This window comes from Zingiber officinale, chromosome 1B, assembly GCF_018446385.1.
Source record: "Zingiber officinale cultivar Zhangliang chromosome 1B, Zo_v1.1, whole genome shotgun sequence".
Taxonomy (NCBI): Eukaryota; Viridiplantae; Streptophyta; class Magnoliopsida; order Zingiberales; family Zingiberaceae; genus Zingiber; species Zingiber officinale.
This window is the reverse complement of record NC_055986.1, coordinates 36,248,266-36,256,091: the sequence shown is the minus strand read 5'-3', so window position 1 is coordinate 36,256,091 and position 7,826 is coordinate 36,248,266. Positions and strand designations below refer to the sequence as shown.

Here is a 7,826-nt window from a genome sequence, read left to right as displayed (position 1 = left end):
TAAAGGTGCTGGTCGAACCCTCCTTTTATATCCTACTTCGAGTGCATGGATCCACCTCTGGGCTCCCCCACTGGGATGACATGGTTGCACCTTGTTGAAACTTCATCTTGGAAGCTTATCCATGTTCGGCCACCCGGACCACCTCCGAGCGCCTGGATCGCTGACGTGGGTCAGCCAGTTGAAGCGTGCCACCGCAGAATGAAGATGAACTTTTGCTGATCCAGGCTCCTAGACCTGTCCAAGAGCCCAGACCATCCATGTGCCACCCTCCCTCTTCCCTGTTGATCCGAGCACTTGGAGCAACTCCAGGTTCCCGAACGTCCAGGTGATTGGACATGCTCTAGGAATATGGACTCCTCTTTTTCTAGCCATCAGCATTTTACAACACAAGATTAGAATAAGAAAAAAATAATATATATATATAAAGCAAGGTATATTTTGACAGCCTTGAGACTATCCTGTCCTGACTTTGAGTTTCACTGAAACTCTAGGTTGAACTGACGCCTATTGTTCCCTCTTCAAGGAATGTGTCCTTAGAAAGCTTACCTTTTGCCAAACTAGTCCTCCAGATCATTTGGATTTTTGCTCAGCATCCGAGACCTCAAGACTTTCACCTAGTGTCCTCGACCCAAGGATTTTTGGCCTAGTGTATGTGGCCCCCAGGACTTTCACCTAGTGTCCTCGGCCCTAGGATTTCACTTGACATCCTTGACCTGCGAAGACTTTGCCCAGTCCCATGGACGAGGACTTCATTGCCTAGCCGCAGCTAGGACTTTTCACTCACCTAGTGTCCACTAAGACTTTTTTGCCTAGCCTTAATTAGGACTTTCACCTTGCATAAGATCACTTAGGACTTTCCTGCACACTTAGTTAGACTTGTTAGATCACAACACAACTTAATTTTGAACCTTTGCCAAATATCAAAATACAAGTTTAATTAGCTGGTGCTTTCAACACCAACACTTAGCACTATCCTGATATTCTTGTCCAACCATAGGTGTTTGAGGACCATTTATGGTTTTAGATTGACTCCTGGTCTGAAGTTGAGAAGTTGACCTATTGCTCTTGGCCATATGTCTGCCAAAAATAGCAAAGTGCAGGTTGTGCACCTTGACTAGCTTTTGTACACCCCCAAGGTTAAAAAGTTGAGCTATGGAGGCTTCTATGTTGTACCTTCCTCCTGCTCCATTCACCAACCAATTTGTCTTCTAGTGAGTCTCTTCTCCAACTCTGATGATCCCCTAAATAGCCTAAGTTCATTAGAAATTTGGTTGCACAGTGGTTGATCTAGCGACAGCTTCCTGCATATCTATAAGGCTTCAAACTCTTTCACTTTAACTGTTATATGGTTATCCTTTGTTGTGCATCCCCTCACACCACACCCTAGAACTCTCAAGGAGGTGGAGAAGCTTTGTGCTGCTAAGGAGAAGAAGCTGGGATGGAGTTATTGACCTTTTCTCTCCAATGACTACAGCAGTGCTAGTTTTCAGGGAGCTGATATTTGCAACATCTCTCTCTAGCTCGCTCCTTACTCTGGAGGCCTTCTTCCTAGATCTGTCAATGTAGGACCAGTGCAGCTCTACTCTCTCCCACATAGTCGTTCCCTCTCCTTTGCATAGCCTAATGGCTAGCCATGCTGTGGTGTAGCCCTCCTTCTCTCAAATTTCTAGAGAGAAGGCAAAGCTTCTCTCCCTATAAACTAGATTAAAATAAGAAATTTAGGCTAAATTAAATTGCTCCTTATATTTCTGATTTGATTGATCAACTACTTACATGCTAAATTGTTAGCTACAACTTTTGCCTACTTACATTATTTTATCTTGATTAAATCAGTCTAAGTAATTTTTATTTCTGTTGTGTTACGTTATTGATTCAATTCTTTTTAGTTATTGTCTGCTCATAAAATTCATAATGTTTTTCCCCCCCCCCCCCCCCCCCCAATGTTAAGTTTGATCCTACATGATAAGGGAGGGGAAGGATGCGAGATCACTATGTAAAGGAGGAAAAGGGCGCGGAAACATCGATGAGAGAGGGGAAGGGCATGAGATCACCAACGATTATGAGGGTGCACATTTTTTAGAATCAATGTAGAAAAGAAAGAGTCAATTAGGTGTTAGCGTAGGGAGCACCAAAATCAAACCTTTATTTTGATGTTGTCAAAGATTTAAGTTAAGTTATATTGTGATCTAATGGATTGATCAAGTGTGAAGGTTTCTTAATCTAAAAAGTCCTAGTAGGTTAGTTGGACCAAATACTAGGCAATGCAAGTTTTTGTAGATCGAGAACACCAGGTAGGAAGAGTAGATGGGTCAAAGGACGAGACATCTAGCAAGATGGACTCGACATGTCAAAGAGAATCATATATTAAGTCAGGAGAAAGTCTTGAGGGGTCAAGGATTAGATGTTGAGCACATAAAGTTCAAATAAGTCTTCAGTACCAAATATTTATCGGGTAAGTTGAGATAAGATCCTAGAGTGTACTGGTTCTTCTAAATAGAAGAACAGTGAGGTCGTGTCCTAATGAGACAAACCTTAGGTGTAGACCCGACCCCGGGCTGGGTCTGGCCCGGACCCGCCCAGGCCTGTAACCGGGTCAACGGGTCGATTGCCCGTTGACCCAGTTCGCCGAGTCAAACTGGAACCGGCCCAGCAAGTTGCCGGGCTGGTTCTGGTTCCTTTAGTGCAAAACTAGCAAACCGCCGGTTCGGCCCACCGGTTCAACCAATTTAATTATTTTAAAAAAAATGGTTTGAACCATCGGTTAACCGGCGGTTCCTAGCCGTTGGGGGAGGGTGGGGGGTTTGGGTTTTTTTTCAACGGTTAGGATTATTTGATCTTTTTTTTATCAATGGCTATGATTTAGTATCTGTTACTATCCAAACTCTATAAATAGAGAGCTTATTTCATCATTTTCACACACATCTTCTCTACTCTTAATTTCAATTTTATATTCTCTACATGCTTTCGTTTCCAATTTTCAATTACAATGGAAGGAGGTCGCAGAGGTGCATCATCTCGAGCTCAGAAGGGAAAGGAAATAATGAATCTGCAGGAGGAGGATCCCAACATTCAATCCGCCGATGATGAAATCGAGCATCTTCCGAATCCGACACCCGAAACACAAGGAAGTACCGATGCAATTACTTCTAAGGTTCGGGAACTTCCTCCTCTAAAGTCTTCTATTTTCACTGAACATTTTGAGAATGTCACTCTTCCGTCGGGAGAAATACGTGCAAAATGTAAGCACTGCAATGCTTTCTATAAATTCTAAGCCGGGCGACTATGGGTAGTTGAAACGACATGTAAAAACGAAGCACCCGATGGAATATCACTACAACAAAAACATTAAAAGACAACGGTTAAAAACCGTTGTCATAGGCCCTTTAAACCCGTTGTAACTGACACTGTTGTTAAATGTGCGGTAAAAGACAACGGTTTAAAACCGTTGTCTTTTACCACATTAGATAACAGTCATGCAACGGATTTAAAGTGTTGTCTTTTAATACCAAAGACAACAGTTCTGCAACAGTATAAAACCGTTGTAATTGCCAGTTTTGCAAAAATTTGATCGCAGATATGCTTTTGACAACAAATACACTGTTGTCTTTCTTCAAAATTTAGTTTAAAATCATTGTCTTTGAATACTTTTCACAACGGTTAAAAAATCGTTGTCTATGTTGATTAGAAAATGCATCGCGAATAGATAAAACATTATAATTCTTTTGCATACAAACTGGTACAACATATATACATTCACAAAAACTGTTTTCAACATATATACATTTAGTTGTCTTTTAATTTATACATCTTGTCTCAATCAAAAACTGGTACAACATATATGTACATTCACTTAAATTTATAAACTTCTACAATTACTACAAGCTATCCAAACATGAACACAAGTAGTTTATCAGACCATAACCACAAAAGATAAGACCATAAAATTAAGTTTATCAGACCACAACAATCTTCACGTACTGGTCCATTTTCTGCATACAGAATTTCATAGACTTAGCTTGCAAACCCAGCTTTCTCCCTTTTCTGAAAATAAAATATAGTTAAAGTCATAGAAAAAAGTATAAACATGCATGTATAAACTGATAATCATTGCAAACTGATAATTGAAACGAATAAATCTAATAAACCACTACAAACTAAATTGATAATTGAAACAAACAAGCTCCAAAAGTAGAAAACTTATCAACATGTATAAATAATTATAAACTTCTTGCAGCTTTACATCTTTTGTACAGTAGAAACCAAATTGTGAAGTACGTACATAAATCTGGACCTTCTGAAATGTTTAAGTAAAAGAATGGCCAAATAAGCACGAGAAACATTGTCGCTTCACATTTTCATGAGTAGTCAAGCAAGTGAGCATGAAAAAAGTTGATGAATATATAAACTTGACATTATATCTTAAACCATGTATTATGTGAAAGCAGCTAGATCGAATAGCTAACAGCAGCAACAGAAAGAAGGAATCATAGAGGAAGTCATGTACCTTATGTCTCAACATTACAGCAGCAACACTCTAGTAAGATCTCAAAGCTTGAGGATGTGCAGTTTGCATAAAAACCACAAAGCAGTATACTGAGCAACTACCTTTTTCATCAGTATTTAAGTCGCATGCACCCTTTCTGAACATTGCTTTAAGTTTCTGTATGCGTTCAACATTTGAAGAATTTTTTTCAATCAATATATAAGAATTGGCAACCACTGTTATAGCCTTGCATATAGCAAAATGAATAAAGCTCAATGGAGTGAATAGCTTCATGTAGCTGAAACCAAAAAATTGGGACAAGCATAGCTTAATGGAGATGATGTAAGAATTGGCAACAAGTTAATTCCAATAAACTGACCAGTCCTGCCCCAACATGATCACGAATGAAAGTTGCATCGATGTATCGCTCTTCCTCTATAGCTCTCTGTGGCAACAAGAGTGCTTAGAATATAAATTAAATACAATAAGTGTATAAGACAAGTTTCATACATTCATAATAGTCAATGCTGCTCCAACAATATCCTTTTTGTAGCACCAGTTATGGCCAACTTCAGCTTTGCAGCTTCTCCATAATCCTCTCTTAAAATAGCCTCATTCAATTGTGACTGAAATAAGGCCATCACATAGCATGAAACTATCAGCAAAACTAAAGCCACAGTAGTATGAACAAAATTGTACACTAGAACATAATAAACTTGACTCTAACAAGAGGAAATCAAGTTTGGTATATTTAGTTAAGCTTCAACTTCTAATTTAGTGGTGTTGTTTGTGCTACTCTCTTTGGGCATAACAAGCCAGAGTGACCATGGTCCAAAACTTTGAACAAGACTGATTTTACCAGCTAGTTGATGGCCTATACCATGTGAATCATTTTCATATAACCTTTACAAACCTATAATAAGATCTGAACTAACATTGGCATAAACCAAATTGTGCTAACTATACCAATTTTATGGATCAGTATAACTGTTAGAACCAGCTGATATCATTTCAACTCGTCACAAGTGAAAATATTCGTGACCTATACCATATGTTGCTTTCGTTTTTAAAAATCGTTGTTTTAAAAATGCACATGAATACTCATTTTCATTAGATTAGGAGTCTCCAATACGGAAGCTGAAAAATGCACATATGAAAATATTCACCCTTGTTTTATCTCGTATAACAAACAGTAGAGTAGTCTTACGAGGACAAAACCGTCTCAGCATCACCTGTCATGAGGTAAACGAAAGCAACTAAGCAAAACTCAAATTAAAAGTATATGTAAAAAAGTTATTGTAAGACTCAATTTGTTCAGGGGAATATGGTTTGGTTGAAGCAGCAATTCGCCAGCTCCTACTCTGCAAGCAAGTACGTGCTGAATTCAAGAGTAAAGCCAACAAGTAGGAAATTAATGGGTAATTATGAAGAATATTTTACCATTTTTTACTAGCTATTAGCTAGGCCACAATCACTACAGCTGTTCTGGTTATGGAACTTGTTGGCTGATGCCTTCATGTATTCGTCAGTTAAATTTATATCAGAGTTCATAAATTTGAACCATAATGATGAAAAAGATGCACTTAAGGAGGAGACTTAATTTTTTTGAGACTTACTCAAGTGGGGATTTGAAAACAAAGAAGCATGCACCAATTGCCAAGTAGCACAGCAAGGGAACAAGCCCCTTTAAGTAATGTGAAGTTCCATCCTGTAAAAGTACCATTAGTTGAGTCTTGCAGGAAGAATTTTGGTTGAATCCTAGCATTTCAAAATAACTGAAAAACAACAACAGAAGTTAGTGTAACTAACAAGCATACCCCAATGAGTTACCTGTAACGTGAATGCTATTACTAGTATTGCCATGATCAATGAGCCAGTTTCTAACAGATTAAGATCAAGATCCATCTTGATTCCCGTTATCCAAGCCACCATAACACATAATGGAACCTTAAAAGGGCAAATTAGTACATTGTAAGCTATTCTTTAACATATACACAACATTTCATTTCAAAGCTACATCAAATTAAATCCTTACAACAAACATGGAGATCTGGGTTGCTGAACCAAGGGAAACACCAAGAGTAATATCCTGTGTGAGTTCAACAAGAAAAAATAATTATCACCATGAGAACAATCGTGTTTGACATTTGTTTTCCTTTATTCTTTGATTTGGGTGGATAAGCTAATTCATACGAGCAATACAAATGTAAGTAATAGAAATGCATTTAGCAGCATCACAAATATGGAAACAATTTGATATGAAATATTATGTTTTAAGAAATTTATATTGACATATTTGCCTTGTGTTGCTCTACAAGTTATGCACCTTCATGCATCAATATCAGAAACAGTATGATCTCACACATAATGCCCAAATGTTCTTGTGAGTCCAGCTATGTGTATCTATTATGAGAAAATATACAAAGACCAAGTCATTTAAAGTTTAGTGTTCCAAAAGAAATAAACACGTCGAGTTAGTATAATTTAACCGTTAGCAAGCTCATGATAACATGCACATCAACAACAAAAGAGTCATGAATTAGAATTGCGTACAGATTACTAAAACAATTTTATAAGATAAATTGGCTACATATTGTGATTGCTAACATAAAATGCAGATCATTTGTCTGTAAGTGTTGAAGTACCAATCACAACGCAAGCAGCAGGCAATAAGATCCATCGAACCACCAAACACAAGACGGTTAAGTGGACCAAACACAAGACGGTTAAGTGGTTACCCATAAATTGGTTTGATACTCCATGGAGAATGAGCAACAGAAACTAGAAACTGTGATGAAGACGGCGATAACTTCAGTATGTCTTTCATCTGGTAAGAAATTGCAGTCCACACAAAGGATCTGAAACCCTGCCAAAGTATATAAAAATGACGATCGAAATTACGTCTTTTATAGAGAAACAAGATCAATGAAAACTACCAAAAAGGCAGGTACAAGAATGAATCGACAAAGAAGCCCTACTCTACAAGGTCGGAAATAAGAGCCAAAGGAAGGGAACCTGAGTGAAGTAGACCAAAGTGACGAGCCAAAGGAAGAAAGCTCTGAAGGAGGCCCGCATCCGCGTCGCCTAGGAAATCCACATCTCAATCTGCCGTACGGTGCTCAACTAACGCAGCCCTGAAAACTGGGGGGCGAACAAATCAAGAATGCACTCGACGGCGAGATGACCGGGAAGATTTGCTCCGGAGATTTGGTTTTCCCCTTGGGGATTGGCTTCGGTTCGTCCCCTCTTCGTCCCCCTCACCCAAACTCCTCCACAATGATGACGAGTTCATGTTCAGAGATCTCAACGACAACATCCTCATCAAGAAGCAGGTAAGATGAAA

General features: G+C 38.7%; 2 long non-coding RNA genes across 3 annotated transcripts; both read right to left on the bottom strand.

Moving 5' to 3' along the window:
* Positions 1 to 3,985: 3,985 nt before the first annotated feature.
* LOC122051986 lies at positions 3,986 to 5,996 on the bottom strand. Of its 2 annotated transcripts, none has more exons than XR_006131700.1 (6): positions 5,924 to 5,996; positions 5,650 to 5,844; positions 4,994 to 5,109; positions 4,863 to 4,928; positions 4,505 to 4,781; positions 3,986 to 4,041 (listed from the first exon to the last, which is right to left on the bottom strand). It is a non-coding gene; the product is annotated as an uncharacterized LOC122051986 (long non-coding RNA). The 2 variants fall into 2 exon arrangements; XR_006131671.1 differs by having other exon boundaries at positions 5,650 to 5,839; positions 5,924 to 5,989.
* An 83-nt stretch (positions 5,997 to 6,079) lies between these two features.
* On the bottom strand, positions 6,080 to 6,579 carry LOC122051939. The gene is made up of 3 exons (XR_006131638.1): positions 6,519 to 6,579; positions 6,314 to 6,430; positions 6,080 to 6,191 (listed from the first exon to the last, which is right to left on the bottom strand). It is a non-coding gene; the product is annotated as an uncharacterized LOC122051939 (long non-coding RNA).
* Positions 6,580 to 7,826: the final 1,247 nt, after the last annotated feature.